Below are 22,751 nucleotides of genomic sequence, written 5' to 3' on the forward strand. Positions count from 1 at the left end.
CCTGTCCTACCCTCTGTCCTGCTCTTAAACTTCTTTTTTTACTAACCTATTTTTACCTCTGTCTTATACTCTGAACTTGACAGTTATATTAAGGCTTTGGCTGTGACCAACTCTGCTCTCCACATCCAACCAGTCATTGTTGGTACTCTCATATCCTGACACATCCTCAGATCTTCACCGCCACCCCTCCGCCCACCCCAGTTTGCTCTTTTTTGCCCTGCGACCAAGACTTACTTAAATCCAACCTCTTAATTGGAAAGCTAAATAAATGAAGTTCTACAGAAGTTATGTAGCTTACGAAAGACATTCGGATAATCAGTAGACATAATCCTGGTCTGTTTACAACCATCCCAGTTTTATTTCTACCTAGAGTTCTCTTTTTAGTACGAGTATCAATGGGTAGATACATACATTTTAACTCAGGTCCTCCTCCTAGTAATTTTTTTCTTTAGCTCACTCAGCAGCAGGTTGTCCAGAAAGGGATGCTGACACAAGTTCCTGTGCTCCACTCATCGTTGTTGTAGCGTGATTCCTTAGACACCCGGCACACCTTGACTCTCAAGGTGTTGCGTGACTTGCTGTACACAGCACGGTCCACAGTCCAGCAGCAGCAACACTGCCTGGAGTTTGTGAGAAATGCAGAATCCCAGACCTGCTCCACCCACTAGCATCAGAATCCACATGTAATCTTTATACTGATGAGAAGAAGGGAGACTGAAGCTACAGAAGCAAAACTCCTTGTTTTGAATTTTGTTAGCAATTATGTTGGGACAGTCATTTACCCTCTACTCTTTTTACTTTAAAAAATATTTCATTACTATTTTTAATGACTAGTTTTTTTTAAGAGCAGTTTTAGATTCACAGCAAAATCAAGAGGACAGTACAGAGCTTCTCCACATCACCCTCTGTCCCCACACATGCACAGCTTTCTCTTTTGTCAACAACATCCCTCATCAGAGGGGTGCGTTTGCTGCAATTGACGAACCTCCACTGATACATCATGATCACCCAAAGTCCATTGTTTTATACTAGGATTCACTCTTGCTGCTGTACATTCCGTGGGTTTGGACAAATGTATAATGACATGTACCCATCATTATAGGATCATTCCGAGCATTTTCGCTTCCCTAAAAATCTTCTGTGCTCTGCATATTCATCCTTCCCTTTTTCCCCATCCCTGACAATCACTAATCTTTTTAATTTCTCCATTTTCAGTATGGCATATAGTTGGAGTCATGCATAGGTAGCTTTTTCATATTGACTTCTTTCACTTAATCACATATGCTTAAGGTTCCTCCATGTCTTTTCATAGCTTTATTGCTCATTTATTTTTAGTGCTGAATAATATTCCATTGTCTGATGTACCATAGATGTTAACCTACTGAAGAATAAGTTGGTTACTTCCAAGTTTTGGCAATTATGAATAAAGCTGATACAAACATCTATGAGCAGGTGTTTGTGTGGATATGAATTTTCAACACCTTTGGGTAAATATCAAGGAGCATGATTGCTGGATTATATAGTAAGAATATGTTCCCTTTGGAAGAAATCACCAAACTGTCTTCCAAAGTAGCTATACTATTTTGCATTCTCACCAGCAATCAATGAGAGTTCCTGTTATTCCACATAATCACCAGCATTTCTTGATGTTGGTGTTCCAAATCCTGGCCATTTTAATAGGTAAATAGTGGTATCTCATTATTGTTTTATTTTCATTTTCTTGATGACATATGGAATATCTTTTCATGTGTTTATTTGCTGTCTGTATATCTTTAGTATCTTCTTTGGTAAGATGTTTGTCAAGATCTTTGGCCTATATTTTAATCAGATTGTTTCTTTTCTTAGTGTTGAGTTTGAGTTCTTTGTATATTTTGCACAATAGTCCCTTATCAGCTGTGTTTTTAGTAAATATTTTCTTCTAGTGTGTGGTTTGTTTTCTCATTCTCTCTCTGTTGTCTTTCATAGAACAGAAGCTTTTAATTTTAATGAAGACCAATTTATTATTCTTTCCTTCATGGATTGTGCCTTTGATATTGTATCTAACAAGTCATTGCCATGCCCAAGTTCATCTAGATTTTCTCCTATGTTATCTTCTAGGCGTTTCATAATTTTGCATTTTACATTTACTATCAACATTTTTTAAAGATTTCTTTTATCGCTTGCAATACCTAAAAACATGTTGGCCTTTCTTGCTTGTGATAACAAGGGCTGCTTGAGTGAAATTTATGTTCATTCCTTCTCTTATTTAGGAACTTCTTGCTGTGATTCATACCACAGCAGGATCTAAAGGCATTCTGACTCATTTAAGAGAGAAGTTTAGAATGTGTCAAATAGGTTGCGTTTTTTAAAGCCCCATGATGCTATAGTGTGTAAACATGCTTTGTATAAACTGTCCACAAAGCCTGGTATTCCTGCTTTGTTCAGCAGTAGCTAGGCTTTTAAAACTGTGGGATACACAATCCTAGAGCCTGAAACTTAAGAAGAAGTTGGTAACTTGGAAGAATTTGCAAGGAACTGAATAAACATGGCACCTCCATTATGTGGGCTGACAGAAATTGTCCATTTCAGTGATCTTCTACACCATATCTCACATTTTATAAGGACGATATGGGTTCACATTTAGCCATCATCTTATAAAGTGGAGTTGTCTTACAAATGAGCTGTGTCTATTTGGGCATTTGAGAAAACATGAAGAGCTGAGAAAGTGTGACGATTCCTGACTCAGGCCATGTTACCTTGATATGCATGTTTTGGATAGAAAGTCATGGCTTCTAATGTCTGCTTGAGGGAACTTGGGTGTCTGGGGTAATAGAAACAAAGTGGAAAGCATGGATGGAGTACCTTTGATATTTACATGCAAGGTTTTGAAATTCTGGGCAAACTATCAAAATGCAATTCTATACATAATCCCAAAGAAAGCATAAACAGAGTATTTCCTTTTTATTACCGTTTCCCTTTGTTTTCCCCAAACTATAAATGCTAATATTTTTCTAGCTTCAAAGTTTATAAAATTAAATGTCCTAGATACTCGCAGTATAACTAACCTCTAATGGAATCCTAGAAGCCTAATTTAAATCCTCAGGAATCTATTTTAGGTTCTAGTAATATAAAATATAAAGTTCCCAATAAACTTCAGAGATTGACATTTTGTGTACCGGAGGTATAAGAATCTTTGCCTTTTATGCACAGGTTCAGTTTTCACTTGCTTTAGCTCATCTCTGGAATTTTGGAAAGAATGACTGGTTTCACAAAAAATGCTTCTTGACTTAGAAGGTTTGACTAATGGAGGGGAAACTGCCATGGGCAGGATGAATGGGGGGAAAACTTCCTGAAAACTAGAGAAATGAGAGAAGCCAAGGGAGAAATCATCCTGTATTCTTTGGCCATCACTGCTATATTTGTTCTACTTTTGCAGTTTATAACTGTAGAAATGTCATGAGCATAAATATGAGAAAGTGTCACTCGAAGTGACAACTTCAGCCACATGTGCTTAAGTTATTTCAGCAGGACCATGCACTCAAAATCAACCTTGAGTGAACAAATTAACCAAAAATTTGAACATAAAGGTTTGCCCCTAAAGAGTTTTTGGCCAGCTGCGAATAGGTGATGTGGACCCAAGATCACAGGCATGTCATGAGGGATAACTATAAAGCATGTTTTATCAAGGCGGTGACTACCTGATTCATCCAGAAATAGACATTTCTAAGCCCACACCTTGATTTTTCACTGCACGTTTATTATTTTCCAAACCCAATTCTTTACTGACACTAAATTCCAATTCTGAAAATATTATGTTACAGTGGCAGTCCTGAAGGTAAGTTCCAGATAAACATAATGCCACACTACTTCTCTGCATTTCTTTTTTTCTTTTCTGTGCTTCATCATCTTAACCTGTTGATAGTGTCCAAACTGAGGTCTCAGTTGTACAGCTGGGAGTGTTAGCAGTAGGAAAAAGGGGAAGAGACATTGTCAAGATTTAGAGAAGTACCAAGGATCAATAATAGAATGACAAGATTTTAAGGACAGCAGACGGTAGCAAACTGTCAGCATTTGGTCAATATTTCCACATTCAGGTGTGATAGGGTGATAAAGAGTCCAGAGAGGGACGAACAACCAGGAAATCAACAGGCATGATCGTGATGATGATGATAATACTATGGCACATTTATCTGATGCTGCGAATTTACTGGCTACTTTCACACAGAGGGAATTAACAATGTCTCACAGTTTATCTGCACCTAGGGAAGTGTATTTATGGGGTAGAGTGTCTGGTCTTAATTGTACTAAACTTTTTTCAAATTGACAAATGGTTCTAATGGATTTCTGCAAAAAAAGACAAACAGACAAACAAAAAATCCATAGACTGAAAAATTTGTAATGCAAGAGCAAGCAGAGAAGACAATGGAAGAACTGCCATTTCTACCCCTAGTCACATTATAAAGTAAAATAAGGATCACTAATCACAGCAATATATTTATCATATTGCTCTCACTGAAGTTTTTGTACATAAAAAATGAAATAATATGAATTTATGTCATTTTATTTCCTCTTTACGTTTAGAATTAATTCCTTAGAGGGAAGCCTGACAGGGGATGAGATAAAACATCTCACATTGGGATGGTCCCATGGGATGTGGCAGTCTTGGAGGCAGATTTCAGGAATCAATGTCCTTGGTCCAGCAAGTGGGGTAAGTGGCGGAAGTGGCCAGTGAAGAGCAAGAAGGCAGGACACATGGCATTTCTCATATGGGGTGAGCCGAGGTGTTAGGCAACGGTCCTCGGCTGTGCATGTTGTGGGTCAGTGCTTCATAGAGGGTCAGCAGTGGATTGTATGAGAAGTTTGGGTTTCTATTTGTTGGGTGAGATGAATTGCTTACTTTGTTTTCCCCTTCCCTAGTCTTTGGAAGGTGGAAGGAAGGTATACTAGATTGACTCGTGTTAACCCTTTCAACCAAAAGGTATGTGCAAATCATAACCCCTAGTACCTGCAAATGTGACATGATTTAGAAATAGGGTCTTTGCAGATGTAATTGAGTTAAGATGAGGTCATACTGGATTAGGGTGAGCCCTAATCAAATGAGTGGTGCCCTTAAAGAACAGGAAAATTTAGGCTTTGTTTTTCAGCTTTACTGTGATATAATTGACATATAACATTTTGTAACTTTAAGGTGTACAAGTGTTGATTTGATACACATATATTTCAAAACTATTTCCACCACAGTGTTAGCTCACACCTCCATCATGTAACATAATTCTCTTTTTTGTGGAGGAGTGGTAAGGACATTTAAGATCTACTTTCTTGGCAACTTTCAAGGACGTAATAAAGCATTATTAGCTATAATCACCATGCTGTCATTAAATCCTTAAAACTTATTCATCTTACACCTGGAAGTATGTATCCTATAACCAACATCTCCCCATTTCCCACACCCCCCAGCTCCTAGTAACTGCCATGCTATTCTCACGTTCTGGGAGTTCAGATTTTTTAGAGTCCACACATAAGTGATATCATACAGATTTGGTTTCTGTGTGACTTATTTTGCTTAGCATAATGTCATTAAGGTCCACCTATGTTGTCCCAAATGGCAAGATTTCAAGAGGAAAATTTGGAAACAAAAATAGGTGAGGGAGAGAGCCACAGAATGTGGAGACAGAGATTGGAGTGATACATCTATGACCCAAGGAAGGTCAAGGGTTGCCAGAAGAGTACTCCCCAGAAGCTGGGAGAGAGGGGTATAACATTCTCTCTCAGGGCATCCAGAAGTAGCCAGCCCTGCTCACAAACCTAGATTTCAGGTTCTAGCCTCCACAACCATGAGAGAATGAATTTCTGTTGTTTTAGGCCACTTACTTTGCACTAATTTGTTATGGCAGCCCTAGGAAATTAGTGCAGAACAGTAGAGATTAGCTCTCTATTTTGGGAGGGAGTTAATTGATTTGCCCATTACACATCATTATTAAAAGGCAGAATCAAGGCTAGCTATATGAATGTGGGCACATTACTGGGCTTCAATTTCATCTGGAAAAATAATGTGAGAACCTAGAGGCAATTTAAAGTTTCTTTAAACTTTTTAAAGTCAAAAAAATATATGTGCTTACATGTGCTCCTCTCCACCTTTCTTCCCTCCTTAATAATGAAGCGATTATTATACACTACTGTGTTTGGTGCAGGAGTTAAAACAACGTCATTAAATTCATACATTCTACAGCAGTGGTTCTCAATTCCTAGTGCACATCAGAATCAGCTGGAGGACTTAAGAAAGCCAGAATGCCGGGTCCTAATCACAGGAGTTTCTATTTCAGTAGGTCTGGGAATTTGCATTTGTAGCAAGTTCCGAGGTGATGCTGATGTTGCTGGTCTGCTAACCACACTTTGAAAAATGCTGCTGTAGTGCATGTTTCCTAAGCATCTTCCCAACTGTGATTTTGACTTAGGACACAGTGATGTTGTTGTATGGTAATATAGTTTTACCTGGTAGCAAGACAGGGCTTTAACTGTTGCAGCTGCAGAATGTTGGTAAATTGGATGGGAGAAGCTGAGGCTGTTAGCTTCTGATGGCTTCTATTATCCTAGTAAAATAGGGGGCCATCAGCTGAGAGTGAGGTGGGCAGGGGGAGGTGTGGGATATTTGAAAGTAGAGCAATAGCTGTGAAACTGTTATCAGGGAGAGGGGGACCCTCAACTAATGAGAAAATGTGGTAAGTTTTCTGGGCTTTTGTGAAGGCTCGTGGTTAGTGGTTTAAAGTGAGATGGGTTAGTAATCTGGCTGGTTTGTAGTCAACCATATGAGCCTCTCATGTGTAAACATGAAGTATACAGGGATTGAGCCTCACTATATTCGGGGTTTTGTCCAGTAATGCAATGGATGATGGATGTCAACGAGTTGACATTATACACAAGGACACGAAGATAGTGACAATGAGATGCAAGGTCTGAGTAGACAGTGAAAAGGTTTCCAAGATAATGGATTTTATTCAAGGTTGGGATGAACAATTCTTGGAATTGGGATCTGGGAAATATAGGAGTTGGTGGTTACTTAGATTGAGATTTTGTAGATGGCTGAGTAGTATCAATAAATGAATCATTTAGTACCATTAATAATCTCAGACTGCTTACATGAGTGTTTGATTTTTTCACTTATCAAGAAGTCCCAGGTAGACAATCCAAGGCTGGTGCAATTATGCATTGTTGCCTTTAGGACTCAGCTTTTGTATGTGCGTGTCTCTCTCTCTCATATAGTAATAGATGCAGTTTGGTTACATATTTATTTTATTTATTTTTAAGATCTTGGGGTCTGTGTTCATGAGAGTGGTTGAACAACACCTATCCCATTTCTTTTAATATCCTTCTAAGGTTTTGATTTAATATTTAATAATATGTTGACCTCATCAAATAAATTGAAAAGTTTTTTTTTTTTTATTTTTGTTTTGTTTTGTTTTTTCTTTCCTATTGTCTGGAAGGCTTTATGGGAGATTGGTATAATTTTTTCCTTAAGTGGATGGGAGAATTCACTGGTGAAGCCATTGGAGTCTGAAGTTTGCTTTGTGTAAACTTTCTTAATTAAAGATTCAAAATTTTAAATAGATAAGAAACCATTCAGATTTTGTATCTGTATCTGTTCTTGTGCTAATTTCAGTAAACTTTTTCTAAAAACATATTTATTATAAAATTAATTGTCATGAATGTTCATAGAGTATCTTAGTAGAAGTTGTAGTTCCTGGACCAGCAGCGTTTGTATCACCTGGAACATTGTTAGAAATGCCTATTGTCTCCCCCTCCCGTGCTTACTGAATCAGAAGTTCTAGAGTGGGGACCCAGCAGCCTGTGGTTTAAGAAGTCCACCAGGTGATTCGGATGCATGCTGATGTTTGAGAGCCACTGCTTTAAGTTAAGCTCTAGCAGCATCCTACAACTTTGGGATGTTATTTTCTGTTAACAGTATTTTCTAAGTTTCTTCTTTTAATTTTAATCTTTCACTGGGATTTCTTCTCTGACATAAGTGTTATTTTGGTGAGTTTTGCTTAATTTTTAAATATTTGGGTTTTGTTTTGCCTAGGTTTCTAATTTAATTTCACTATGGTCAGAAGATGTGTCCTTTATGACGTTAGCCTTTTGAAATTTGTCTTAACTTGGCCTAGTATACATCTGGTTTGGTAACATTTTCACATAAACTAGAAAAGAATGTATATTCTATCATTGTGTATAGTGTTCTATATATGTTAATTAGGTCATTTGTTAAGCATGTCCAAATCCTTTTTTTTTTTTTTTTTAAGAGAGAGCAAGCATGAGAGGGGGTGGGGGGTGGGAGGGTAGGGGTAGAGGGAGAGAGAGAATCTCAAGCAAACTCCATGCTGAGCATGGAGCCTGAAGTGGGGCTCCACCCCACAACTCAGGGATCATGACCTGAGCCAAAATCAAGAGTTGGACTTCCAACTGACTGAGCCATCTGGCTCCATGCATGTTCAAATCTTATATGTGCTTACCATCTACTTGTTTTATCTTTCTCTGAGGTAGTTATGTTAAAATCTCCCATTATGATTATGGGTATGTCTTTCTGATTTTAATTCTGTTAAATTTTACTTACTTTTAAACTATACTATTCAATGCATAAAAATTTAGAATTGTTTTATCTTCCTGGTTGGCTGACAAATTTTATCATTGAAATGGCCCTCTTTATCTTGAAGCATTCATTTGCCTTACTTTCTACTTCACCTGATGTTAATGTAGCAAAGGCAGTTTCATTGTACAGTGTTTGAGTGGTTTATCTTTTATAAATTCGGTTTCTTTTACATTCAATGTGTCATTATAATTAAAGTGTGTCTCTTGAAAGCAGAATGTAATTAGGTTTTGGTTTTTTTCAGGTTTGAAAATTGTGTCTCTTAATTGAAGCATTTATTTCATGTTCATAAATCTATGATTTTATATTTGTTTCCTGTTAACTCCACCTGCCCTATGTAACTTTCTTTCCCCCCTTTTGTCTATTATGGATTGCTTGTTTTTTTTTTCTAATTCTATTCCTTCTGTTCTATGAGCTTATTAGTTTGCATTTTTTAAAACTCTACTTTTAGTGGTTAACCTATTGTAGCATGAATTCTTGACTTACTAGAATCTTCCTCATATTGACACTCAAGCAATTTAAGAAAATGCAAGGACTTTAAGTACTATAATTCCACTTACCCATTCAAAAATATTTTCATTATTCTTGTAATTTAATTCTACCCACATTTTATGCTCTATAAAGCATTCATATTTTATATAGTATTTATTTAGATATGCTGTATATTTTTTTAAATTTTTAAAAATCTTTTTTTATTTTTGAGAGAGAGAATATGAGCAGGGGAGTAGCAGAGAGAGAGGGAGACACAGAATCTGAAGCAGGTTCCAGGCTCTGAGCTGTCAGCACAGAGCCCAACCTGGGGCTTGAACTCACAAACTGCAAGATCATTACCTGAGTCAAAGTCGCATACTCAACTGACTGAGCCACCTGGGCACCCCTAGATATACTGTATATTAACTCTTTCTATTAATATCTAGCTTTCTATCTATCTATCTATCTATCTATGCCTTTCATAAGCATCCCCCTTAGTGTTTTCCACAGAGCAGTTCTACGGGGGACAAATTCTACAATTTTTCTTTATATACAAATTTTAAAGATTTAAAAGATCAGTTTTTTTAGAGATAGTTTTGCTGGATATAAGTTTCTTGGTTGGCAATTAATATCTTCAATCATTTGAGATACGTTATACATTTCTCTTTTGGTTTCCATTGTTTCTTTCTTTTTTTGAGATCTAATTGACACATGATGCTATATTAGTTTCAAGCGTGCAACATAATGATTTGGTTTTGTATATATTGCAAAATGACCACCACAATAAGTCTACTTAACATATATTGCCACATAGAGTTATACATGTTTTCTTTCTTGGGATGAGAACTTTTAAGATCTACTCTGTTAGCAACTTTCAAATATACAATACAGTATTATTAACTATAGTCACTATGCTGTACATTACATCATAGGATTTATTTATTTTATCGTTAGAAGTTTGTACTTTCTAACCACCTTCACTCATTTCATCCCTCGTCCCATCCCTTCCTTTGGTAACCACCAATCTGTTCTCTGTATCTATGTTTGCTTTTGTTTTTGCTTTTAGTTTCCACATATAATTGAGATCATGTGGTATTTGTCTTTCTCTGACTTATTTCACTTAGCATTATGCCCTCAAGGTCCATCCATGTTTTTGCAGTTGGCGAGATTTCATTTTTTATGCCTGAACAATATCCCATTGTGTGTGTGTGTGTGTGTACATATACATTCATATACACATACACCACAATTCCTTTATGCATTCATTGATCAATGGACATTTACATTGTTTCCATATCTTGGTTATTGTAAATAATGCTGTAGTGTATGTGGTTGTGCATATATATTGTTCTGAGTTCTTGTTTTTGTTTCCTTTGGATAAATACCAGAAGTGGAATTGCTAGATCATATGGCAGTTTAATTTTTAACTTTCTGAGGAACCTCCATTCTGTTTTTTTTAAGGTTATTTATTTATTTTGAGAGAGAGCACAAGCAAGGGAGAAGCAGAGAGAGGGAGAGAGAGAGAATCCCAAGCAGGCTCCACACTGTCAGTGTAGAGCCCAAGCTGGGGCTCAATCTCATTAACCATGAGATCATTACCTGACCCAAAATCCAGAGTCAGATGCTTAACCGACTGAGCCAGGCGCTCCCTTCCATACTGTTTTTTATAGTGGTTTCACCAACTTAACATTCCTACCAACAGTACACAAGGGTTCCCTTTTTTCCACATTTTCATGAACACTTATTTTTTTGGTCTTTTTGATAATAGCCATTTTAACAGTTGTGAGATGATATTTCATTGTGGTTTTGATTTGCATCTCCCTGATGATTAGTGATGTTGAGCACCTTTTCACATACCTGTTAGCCATTTGTTTGTCTTCCTTGGGAAAATGTCTCCCTATCTTTTAATCAGATTGTGTTTTTCTCTTGTTTCTTTAGAGAAATTAGCTTTCATTCTTTTTGTTTCTTCTTTGAAGGTGGTATGTTTAATTTCACTGATTTTAAGATTTTTCTTTTTGCACTTGGTTTTGGGTAATTTTTTTATGATGTGTCTCAATGTGGTTTTCTTTCTATTTATCATACTTGAGAATATAGTATTTCTTACATTGGTGGCTTCTATTTTTCCAGAGATATTGACTCCTCAATTTTTTTCTTTCAGTCTTTTTTCCTGAAAGACTTAGTCATTTTCTTATCCTGAAAGACTTAGTCATTTTCTATGCTTCACTACATCACTCTCAGTATATTGGCTTTGAGCCTTAGATCCTTATACTTCCCAACTTATGGCTTCTAGTTGGTGGCTGTACCTCTAGGCCACATGTCTGTTCTAAGAAAGAAGAAAGCTCAAGTGAAAGCAGCAGTACATTTATTTATATTTCATGTGACTACCATGTAGGATCCTGAAGAAAAGTGTTTAGCTTTTGCCTTCTATACTGTAGATTCAGGCTAGAGAGGGTTGGAAATAATCCTGGTTAGCTAACCATCAGTGTCTGCTACAGCAGTTATTGGTGATAACAATATCTAGGTTTTGATGATGAAAGTGGCTGACAGAGGTGAGATAGCAGATAAGGTCACTGAAGGTAAGAAAGTCAAGGAACTAAAAGGCTAGGGTCTAAATTGGACATTGTAGATGGATATTGAAATCATTAAGAATCAGTAGTAGGGGAAAAAAAACAACAACACAGTGATTTGGAGTCAATTCCTTCAATACTTATGATGGTAGATGACCTGAAAAAGAAGAGTAAGGGATGACATTAGAGAAATAAGGCACCTACCATATATTTCTACTTGAAGACACTGCTTCTCATGCAGCTCTCCTCAGTGGAGACCCCCTCACCCCCCAATCCAAATGGTGTTGAAACAGTATAGATTCACTTTTTCTTTTTAACTGCATCTTGTGTCTCCTTCTTACCCTAGAAGTCATTACCTTTAAATCCATCAACTAAACCACATTCTATCTCACCCTGTTGGAGACACCTGGAGAACTCCTAAGTCACCCTTCCTCATTTTATCAAGGCCTAAATTTCAGGCACAAGGGCACTGTCTCCAACATTGCTTTCTCATCTTTCATAATGATATCAATATCTATATAGATAATCCTTCAAATATACTGGCTGAATTCCTCAATTCCAAAATCTTCTTTCCCCTAATGATCTTATCCCACAGTTTGCCTCCATCCTCTGCTATACTCTTTATGACTAGAACAGAGATATCATCATCACCAACAATGTAAACCTCCATAATCTCAATTCCTAGTGTTCTGTTTTCTGGCCACAACATTCTATCATTCTAATTTACTTCCACAATTACTTAAACTGTAAAAATTACTCTGCTCCAACTCAATCTGCCACCATCTTACTGTCCCTTACTTTCCTCAAGTTCTCATTTTTCTCATCCAGTATGAATTCAGTTGTCATTCTCTATAATAAATAATTCCCTTATTTTTCTGTGCCTTTGTGGTGCTTACCAGGCATCATCCTCTGCTCTCTGCTTGGTCAGCATGTATCCAGGTGAATGCAGCTGGGAAAAATACAAAACCATGTTGACTGCTCTCACTTTAAATTCATGACTTCTGAGCCCCATGTATATTTAGAGCTGCCCACCATCTTAAAACATTTCTCTAAACCATTCATTGCTTACTATGCTAGATTTCTATTTCCTATCTTTCTCTCCTCAAATTTGTAGGTAGTACTTCCTCTCCCACCTCACTTTTAGCTGATGACCTTGCGTTCTATTTCACTGAGAAAATAGAAGCCATTAGAAGAGAGCCTCTACTCGTAGAACCACATTTACCAATATGGGCCTGTGCACATTACTCCTTTTCTCCTGTTAACTATGAAAGGATTGTCAGTGCACCTATCAGAGGCTGACATTTCTACCTGAGCACTAGACCTCCCCCCGCCTTGCTCAAGGACTTTATTACAAGTTTTCCCTCTTTATTTATGAGCATTACATTCAGCATAAAATATGCCAAACTTAAAAAAAAATTAAAAAAAAAAAGAAAATTTCTTGACATCACATCCCTTCTGTCAGTGAACTTTTACTGCACAACAAATTACCGAAGACATAGTGACTTAAAACCACATTCTCCATTGAACTTCCCCCACTCCAGATTTGCCTACCACTCCGTATGCATCTTTTGCTACAATCATCAATGACCTCCATGCAAGTAAATCTCATGATAGATTTTGAGTCCTTTTCTTATTTAACCCTTCACAGTTGATTACACTTTCTTTTTTTTTTTTTAATTTTTTTTTTCAACATTTATTTATTTTTGGGACAGAGAGAGACAGAGCATGAACGGGGGAGGGGCAGAGAGAGAGGGAGACACAGAATCGGAAACAAGCTCCAGGCTCTGAGCCATCAGCCCAGAGCCTGACGCGGGGCTCGAACTCACGGACCGCGAGATCGTGACCTGGCTGAAGTCGGACGCTTAACCGACTGCGCCACCCAGGCGCCCCTACACTTTCATTTTTGAACTGTCTTCATTTAATAGACAGGAGATCACATTCTACAGATTTTCTTCCTATCACTGAACACTCCTAAATTTTCTTTTGATGGGGACTCTTCCTCAATTTCCAGTTATGGCAGTGACCAAGGATTCAGCTCTTGGACATTTTTCCTATGCACACTATTTTTATGATATTGTTCAGTTCGATTGCTTAATCTATATTCTGTAGACTCCCACGTTTATATTTCTGGACTGGGTTTTTGCCCAAATTCTAGAATCTTTTTCAAAGTGTTTACTTTCATATGTCTGATAGGCACTAGAAATGTAACATGTATAAAACAAAATTTCTGATTTTCTTCCAAACCTACTCCTCCAGAGTAGTCCCCTTCTGTTAGCTAATCCTATTGGACCTCCTTTCACAAATACTCAGAATCCAACCTTTTATTAACAACTAAATTCATGCCGCCATCATCTGTTTCCCAGATTATTACAGTATTCTCCCACTGGGTTTCTGCACTTACCCTCTTTTGGTTTATTCCCAACAAATCAGAGTCGTGCTTTTAAAAACTAAGTTATATCTCACTAACAATCTAGTCAAAACCCAACAAATATTTGTGAAGTGAATGAATGAATAGCAGGAAGGTTGAGTGGATTTCTAAATTTATTGGACATTTGGATTGGCACTTGTTAGAATTGCAAAGCCATATCCATCCCTAATTACAAAAAAATTTTTGCAAAAGTTTTTTGGTGTTATTAACTCTTTTTTGAAAAAATTTTAAATGTTTATTTATTTTTGAGAGAAAAGGAGACAGAGCATGAGCTGGGGAGGGGCAGAAAGAGGGAGACACAGAATCCGAAGCAGGCTCCAGGCTCTGAGCTCTCAGCACAGAGCCCAATGAGGTGCTTGAACTCACAGACCATGAGATCATGACCTGAGCTGAAGTCGGATGCTCAGCCAACTGAGCCACCCAGATGCCCCTAGTCTTATTAACTCTTTATCTTTAACAAACATTACAAGTATATTTCCCAAACTATGGTTTGTCTATTGACTTTTTAATGATTTTTTAAAAAATGCATAGTGTTAAAAATATATTAATCAAATATGTCTATCTTTTTTTTTTCCTTCAGAGTTTCTAATCTTGATTTTAAAGTGCCATCCAACTCCTAGATTATGAATACAAATTTTCTCCTATTTTAGGTTTTGTGTTTTTTTTATTTCATTTGGAATTTTTCTTATATATGGTGTAAGGTAAGGAAAAGTGTAAAGATAGCCAACTGTGGGACACCTGGGTGTCTCAGTTGGTTAAGCATCCATCTTTGGCTCAGGTCATGATTTCACTGTTCATGAGTTTGAGCCCAGCATTGGGCTTCACTGGAAGTGTAACCTGTTTGGAATTCTCTCTCCCCTGTCTCTCTGCCCCTCCCCAACTTGCATGCGCTCGCTCGCTCTCTCTCTCTCTCTCTCTCTTTCTCAAAATAAATAAATAAACTTAAAAAAATAAAGATAGCCAACTGTGCCATCACCATTTATTATATAATTTTTTTTTTCACATCTAAGTTTTCATGTTCATTTCTGATTGTATTGGCTTTGTTTTTAACTGGTATGGCAAGTTACTCTTCAGTAGTCTTAGAGTTGATTTTTTTGTTTGTTTCTTTTAAAATTTATTCTTTATAGGGGTGCCAGGGTGGCTCAGTTGGTTAAGTGTCCAACTTCAGCTCAGGTCATGATCTTGAGGTTCACGAGTTCAAGTCCCATGTCAGTCTCTGTTCTGATGGCTCAGAGCCTGGAGCCTGCTTCAGATTCTGTGTCTCCCTCTTCTCTGCCCCTCCCCTGCTCATGCTCTGTCTCTCTCTCAAAAATAAGCAAACATTAAAAATAAAATAAAATTTATTCCTTATAGAAACCTTAAGATAATTTTATCTAACTTTTTTCCCATCCCCCTCCCAAAATAAGTCAGTTGGGATTGAAATTAGAAGGACATTACAGTTTTATATTAATTTGGGGACAATTGATATTTTCTTTCCAAGAACATCTTTTCTTTCATTCTGGTCACATTTCATGACCTACAATGAAAGTTATATTTTTATTATGGCACTATTATATTGGAATACTTTTTACTATTTGTGTTATTTTATATAGCTATTGCTAATATGAAAAAAAAAAACTGTTGTATATACCTTGTATCCAAACACTTTACCAAACTCTTTCATTCAAAATACACGATTTATTAGATTTTTAAATATGCAATCATATCAGCAAAATAGATCATTGTATCTCATTAGTCTAATATTTATATTAATTACATTATGCTGATTATCACATTTATAGAACCTCCCTAAAGGTTTAGATAATGATGATAATAGCAAGCATATCTGTTTTTTTTTTCTTTCCTGCATCTGATGAATATGGTATGTTAGTGTATCTTTTTTTAGACTGATGGTTGCTTTATTTTTCACTTGGTTTTTCTCCTAATTAATTCCTTCTATTTATATTTAGTTTATAATATTTTAGTAAGAACTGCTGCTTATCTTAAGTTTTAGCAGTAGTAGTCCCAGGTAGGACTACTTTAATTTTAATGTGATTATATTGATAACCTTCTTGATATTAAACTATTCTTTAATCCTCAAAATCACATCATTTTATAATAGGATATTTTTTCCCACAATGCAGAATTCTATCATCTAATATTTTGCTTAGGATTTCTGCTTCTATTTTTATTAATGATCTTGGTTTATAGTGTTCTTTTTCCCTCTTCCTTTTTTTTTTTTAATGTTTATTTACTTTTTGAGAGAGAAAGAGAAACAGAACGTGAGCAGGGGAGGGGCAGAGAGAGAGACACACACACAGAATCCAAAGCAGGCTCCAGGCTCTGCACTATCAGCACAGAGCCTGATGCGGGGCTCCAACCCACGAACCGTGAGATCATGACCTGAGCTGAAGCCAGATGCTTAACCGACTGAGCCACCCAGGTGCCCTCATTTTCCTTTATTTCTTCTTTTTCTTCTTCTTCTTCTTTTTTTTTTGGTTATCTACTTATAAAAAGAATTGAAGATTTTTACCTCTTTTTCTATGGTCTGAATATTTTGTTGTAATATATGCTTAAGTAATGACTACATTTGTCCCCTTAAACTATGTCAATTTATTGAGTGGTTTAGTTCTTCACTGGTGGACCTCCTATTGTTTAACGAACAGCTTCAGAAGGACAACAGAGAAAACTGATAAAGAACAGAGACTTTACCTGAGTCAGGTGGCCTCAGAATCTCAGCTCTCTGTCATTTCTTTCAAGCCAACATGAGCAACAGATTTCAACCTCCCTGGCCTAATTCTTAAAAATATGTTGTATCCTTTGGCCTTGCTGTCAATTGCCCATTTCCTATGCTTATGTAAAAACACTTTTGCAACTTTTGCAGAACTTTTGCAGAATTTACAATATTGCTCCATTCTCCCCTTTTCAGAATAATTTAATATTAAATGGGGTTTAGGCAATTAAATTCTCTTTCAATGTTAACTTTAATTTTAAAAATACTATTAATCGTACTTACATAAGGGTCACGGAGGCTTTTAAGAAATAAAATTCTCATTTTCCACTGAAAGTGTACTCAGAATTCTCATAAAGTTAAAAATGGAACTACTCTGTGACCTAGCAATTGCACTATTAGGTATTTACCCAAAGGATACAAAAATACTGATTCAAAGGGGCACATGCACCTCAATTTTATAGCAATGCTATCAACAATACCAAATTATGGAAAGAGCCCAAATTTTTATCTACTGTTGAATGGATAAAGATGTGGTGTGTGTGTATGTATGTATGTGTGTGCACACAATGAATATTACTCAGTCATCAAAAAGAATGAAATCTTGCCGTTTGCAATGACATGGATGGAACTATAATACATTATGCGAAGTGAAATAAGTCATCAAAACTCTTATCAGAAAGTTTCTGGTTACTAATTCAAAAGGATATTCTTATCCTACTTGAAATGTCTTCACTGTTAGACACTCTGAACCACTCTCTCCTCCAGAATGCTTTCCTTTTTGTCTGCGTTTCCTGTCCCTCTTATTTCTCTGTGCTGTGGAGTGCCAGATATTCAGCCTTTCCATGGCGCTTAACTGTTTGTGTTCTTTACTTTTACTCTAAGTAATCTTCTCTCCAAATGTTCTTCATATTAAGTTATCCACATTCATATCTCCATTCATTAGCTCTATGCTTCTGCTAAGTCCCAATGGGTATCTCTGGCTTAGAGAAGCAAACCTATGTGTCAACCTGCATATTGAACATTAGGACTTAGTTTACAGGAACCACAAACTCAATATGTACAAAACAGAATTCATCTTATTTTTCAACTACCTCAGTGGATTACACAACCATCTAGCTATTTGCTGAAGCCAGAAACATAAATGTCAACCGTGTTACTACCTTTTCTGTCAATTACACTGGACTGTCAAATCATTCACTTGTTTCCCACTACCACTGCAATTACCTTACTTCATGCCAGCATGATCTTTCACCTGACAGAAGGCAATACACTCCTACCTATTCTCCATGCCTCCAATCAATTTTCCTCCTGAACAGAGAGACCCTTCTAAAATTTAAAACTGGTCCTGCAACTTCCCTGCTAATGTTGTCCCCCCAACCTTTGGATAAAGTCCAGAGTCCTTAATGTGACTTAATTACCCTTCCTGGCCAGCTCCTTCCTAACTATGCAGTCCCATTTCTCATCATTCCTCCCAACTTCACCACCACTCAAAATATTGTCTTTGCTTCAATCACACCTACTTTTTTTACTTTGTCTTAGCTGTGCTTCCCTGGTTTCTATCTCTTTTGCCTGTCAATTCCTTTACCCCTGTTCCTCTTACTCTTTTCATCTGTAACTGTCTTCGGTATTCCAAAATCACTCGATTTAATTAACAACTCTATATAATCAATACAAACTATTATAATTAATTAGAATCAATAGGGTCATTACCAGTCCTTACTCCCAAACTCAACTTCCAGCTCATTTTGTATGTTCCAGATGAGCAAAATGGCCAGCTGATGAAAAAGCCTTCTCTTGGTGATCATAAGTCCCTTTGAAAAGCAGATATAGTTTAGTGTTTTTTTCTTGGTTAACTTAAATTGTCTAGCAGTGTGCCTTATACATGGTAGGTACACAGTAAATAGTCATTTCTCTCTTCCTTTTTTTTTTTTTTTTTTTAAGGACAAACACCTCTAGGTTCTCCTAACTATTCTTTCTCCAGCATGACTTGAAGCTGATATATTGGGCTGTTTTGTGCATTTGTTCCAATTACTCATTGTCTCTCTTAAAATGTCATGTCTAGGACTAAACTCAGAGCTCCAGATGTGATGTGACCAGTAAGATTACTGTCGCCTCTATATAAATACTAAAAAGCTCTTAAGGAAGCCTAAGATTATCTCATTTTGTGTCTTTAGCGATCACATTTTACTACTGCCATATATTAATGAATCTACCCTGTTCTTTTTCACCTGAAGTGCTATTGTGGTGACTTTTCTACACAGTGGTTAAAAGTAGTATCTATGGGGTCAGTTTTTATGAGTTCAAATTTGGGCTTCTCCAATTCTAAGATGTTTGATTTTCAAAAAGTTATTTAATAGCTGTAGTTGTATCATTTGAAAAATGGGAATACTTGTAGTACCAACAGTCTAGAGACATGAACAGTAGTCTTATAGATATAGATGGAGATCTAGAAGAACACATGAAAAACCTTAGCATAGTTCTGGAATGTATTAAGCTTTAAATAAATATTAACAACAGCAGCATTATTATTATTACCATCATCATGTTTTCAACTCATTGCTTGTGCAATTTTTTTTTCTTAAAACCACAATCTTGCATGTGCACATTCTTAATTTCATTGTCTAGTAGCTATCAAGACATTTCTGAAAATGTGGCCAACTTTTTGCTTAAGGTCATGTTAAAGTTCTAACGTCAACAGTTTTTCATAGTAAGAGAGGAAACTATTTTCTCTTTTACAGTTACTATTATCAGTGAAATGTTTCAGATCTTTCTAAAATATTGGTGTAGGTATGAGAATTAAGCTGATAATCAATACTAACAATTATTCCAGTGCTCACATTTTATCAAGCATTTGAAATTAAGGTTTGTCCATTTATTTTATATTGGTGATAGTTCTGCTAAGTATCAGCCAGAGTAGACTTGCTGTGTTAAGATAAATACTTATCTTTACACCTGGAATGTAAGCTCTCCATTATGCTACTAGTCAGAAAATGTAACTTATTTAAGTAATTGGATGCTTAAAATGATTTAGCATCAGCCTGTTTTCTTCCCTATGTAACACTTAATTATATAGTCTGTATAAGAAAGGAATCCCTTCAAGGTGGAAAAAGAAAATGATATAAATTTTAGAGTTTATGTTTTTGTTAATATATTCATGTCCCAACCAAAGAAGGAAAAGTGAAGCAGGAGGATTCTACTTGATGATTTGTTTAAAAAGGGAAGGAAAGAAGTGCCCAGGATGAGACTGGCATGTCAAACAATTTCTAAGAGCAATGCTTTTGTTTGCCCAATAGTGTGTATGTAGACGAGGATATTTTTAAATGCATACTTTGAACAATAACAATCCTCAGGAAATATCTTCAAACTCATTCCCAACATAACTTTTCTGTCTTTGTTAATATACTATTTGCTTAAAATTACTCCTTTTCTTTTCTGGCTACCATCTACTTCCCAGCTTCACCTTGATTTCTTCAATGCCTTGGGAAAGTACTAATACAATTTAAATCCTTATTCTTCATGACTCTAATCATAAGACCAGTTTATTCCCTCTTTCTTACAGATGAAATCATACATTTTGCTGATGTTTTGACCTATTCTTATAAACTCTGCTGTCGTAGAGTAGGAACCCTCCTGGCAAATTATCTCTTTAGGAGTCGAAGTATATTTTATTGAATCAATTATGCTGACAAATCACATAATTGAACTTTTCAGTTTTTATGGATAAACATTTTTACTTGGAATCACTCTGTTGCTCACAATGTTCATGACTGAAGCAAGACTTGATCTCATCATTAATATTATATGGAGAGAAGAACATACTTCAGGAATTTTAAAAATGATATTTCAATACAGGTTCTTTGACTCATTATTTAATATTATACACACATTCAAAGTAAAAATTGACAAAAGAAAATTGGTTGGAAAGGTTTAAAGTAAACACAAAAAGTGAGGGATTGCCTGTGAGAAATATGGATAGGAATATATCTTAACTAAAGTCTAGGAATAATCTTTATGTCCCAACTGCTTTTTAAGCTTACTGGTAACATCTTCTATTATTAAGAATTACTTATTTTACAATGGTATTAGAAAACTCCAAATGTGGATTGAGATGCCAAAGAATGCTGCCAGCATAAAACAGAGATGTGAACTGATAAAACAATATCACCAAAGAAAGAAGGAAAATTAAATTAGGCATGTTAGACAATTAAATTAGACAATTAAATTTTACATTTTTTGCAACGTAAACTAGACAAATACAAAGTCAACTAGCTAAGAGGGCGATGATCAGTTTTTTGTTGCTATTGTTTCATTTTTATGGCTGTTTTAGAACAGTCACAATTGTGGGTCCTTGATATCCACCTCTAGTACAATTTTATGTGATAGAAATCTATAACAAAAGAGGCCGTATCAAAACCAAGGGGGTGACTCTTTAAAAAGAAGGTAAACATTTCAAAGAATCAAGTAATTTAGAGAAAATACTCAAAGTGGGTCTGTGATTTTTTTTTTTTAACTTTCCACTCAAATTTTATCTGGAGAGTTAGGCATTATCTGTATTTTTTAACCTCTTCAACAGGACCTGCCATAGACCACATAATTGAATCTGGAAAGAGACTTAAAAGAGGATATAATTCAAGTCATTTTTTAAGTGAGAAGAGAGAACTAGAGAGATAAACGACTTACCCAAAATCACACAGCAGTTATTTGCAGATAAGTTTTGTTTTGTTTTGTTTTATTTTATTTTATTTTATTTTATTTTATTTTATTTTATTTTATTTTATTTATTATTTTGAGAGAGAGCAAGAGAGAGAAAGAGATCACAAGCAGCAGAGGGGCAAAGAGAAGGAGAGAGAGAGAATCCCAAGCAGGCTCCATGATGTCAGCTCAGAGACCTATGTGGGGCTTGATCCCACAAACCATGAGATCATGACCTGAGCCAAAATCAGGAGTCAGATGCTTAACTGACTCCTGAGCCACCCAGGTGTCTGAATATCCAGTGCAATGCTCTCTCTGCATTCCCTGGTAGGAATTGCATGTTACTAGGTTTTGTTTTGTATTATCTAGATTGTATTCAACAAAATTCTGGAACTTAGCAGCCATCCAATAAATTCTTATTGGATGTATAAATGAAAAATGGGCCCGAGGTAGCATAGGCCAATACTCCATTTTGTTGTCATAGCTTTCATTAAACAAATCCTGTGATTATTCCTGGTATCCGTTACACACTATAAATAAAACGTGTATAGCAAATATAATGTTTTTTAACCTTTCCCATCCAAATTGATATTGAACGCTCCTGTGCTTGTTCAACAATTCTGGCGCAGGCTTTAAAAAAAAATTCTAAGTTAGGGGCACCTGGGTGGCTCAGTTGGGTAAGTGTCTGACTCCAGCTCAGGAGCTTGTGAGCTCCAGCCCCATGTTGGCCTCTGTGCTGACAGCTTGGAGCCTGGAGGCTGCTTTGGATTCTATGTCTCCCTCTCTCTCTGCCCCTCCCTGCCCCTCACTTTCTCTCTCTCTCTCTCTCTCTCTCTCTTTCTCTCTCTCTCTCTCAAGAATAAATAAAAATTTTTTAAAAATTAAAAAAAAATTTTTAAGTTATATTTTGGAGTTAGAGGCTTCAGCCAAGGACAGAAAATTGAAATAATAGTAATGTATACAGTTCAAGGATATGTAATTCTGGGAGTTTAGAGGTAAATCATAGCTCCTGTTCTCAGGAGCTCTGCAAACAAAGATACCAAAGAAATGGCAGATTGCCTCTCAATCCAGGGAGGAACAAGTAACAATGACCCATTGATTGCTTATTTATGAAAATTATTTCCTTCCTGGTATGTAGTTGGAAGATCAACTCAGCCATATGACTGGCACATGAGATTGAAATCAAGGTGGGGTGCTACGTCACGGTAGAGCAAGGGTTTTAAAAAGCAAAGTAGAATCAAAGCAATATGTAGGCAAGTTGTT

At 36.3% G+C, this 22,751-nt stretch overlaps 1 protein-coding gene and 1 pseudogene across 1 annotated transcript in view; both read left to right on the forward strand.

The window, feature by feature from the left end:
• The window catches only part of LOC101086819, a 56,551-nt pseudogene extending 55,883 nt beyond the window's left edge, over positions 1-668 (forward strand).
• PDE3A (phosphodiesterase 3A) overlaps positions 1-22,751 on the forward strand; it is a 537,920-nt gene that overhangs the window by 26,831 nt on the left and 488,338 nt on the right. The gene's annotated exons all lie outside the window — the stretch shown is intronic.

This window comes from Felis catus, chromosome B4, assembly GCF_018350175.1.
Source record: "Felis catus isolate Fca126 chromosome B4, F.catus_Fca126_mat1.0, whole genome shotgun sequence".
NCBI classification, from domain to species: domain Eukaryota; kingdom Metazoa; phylum Chordata; class Mammalia; order Carnivora; family Felidae; genus Felis; species Felis catus.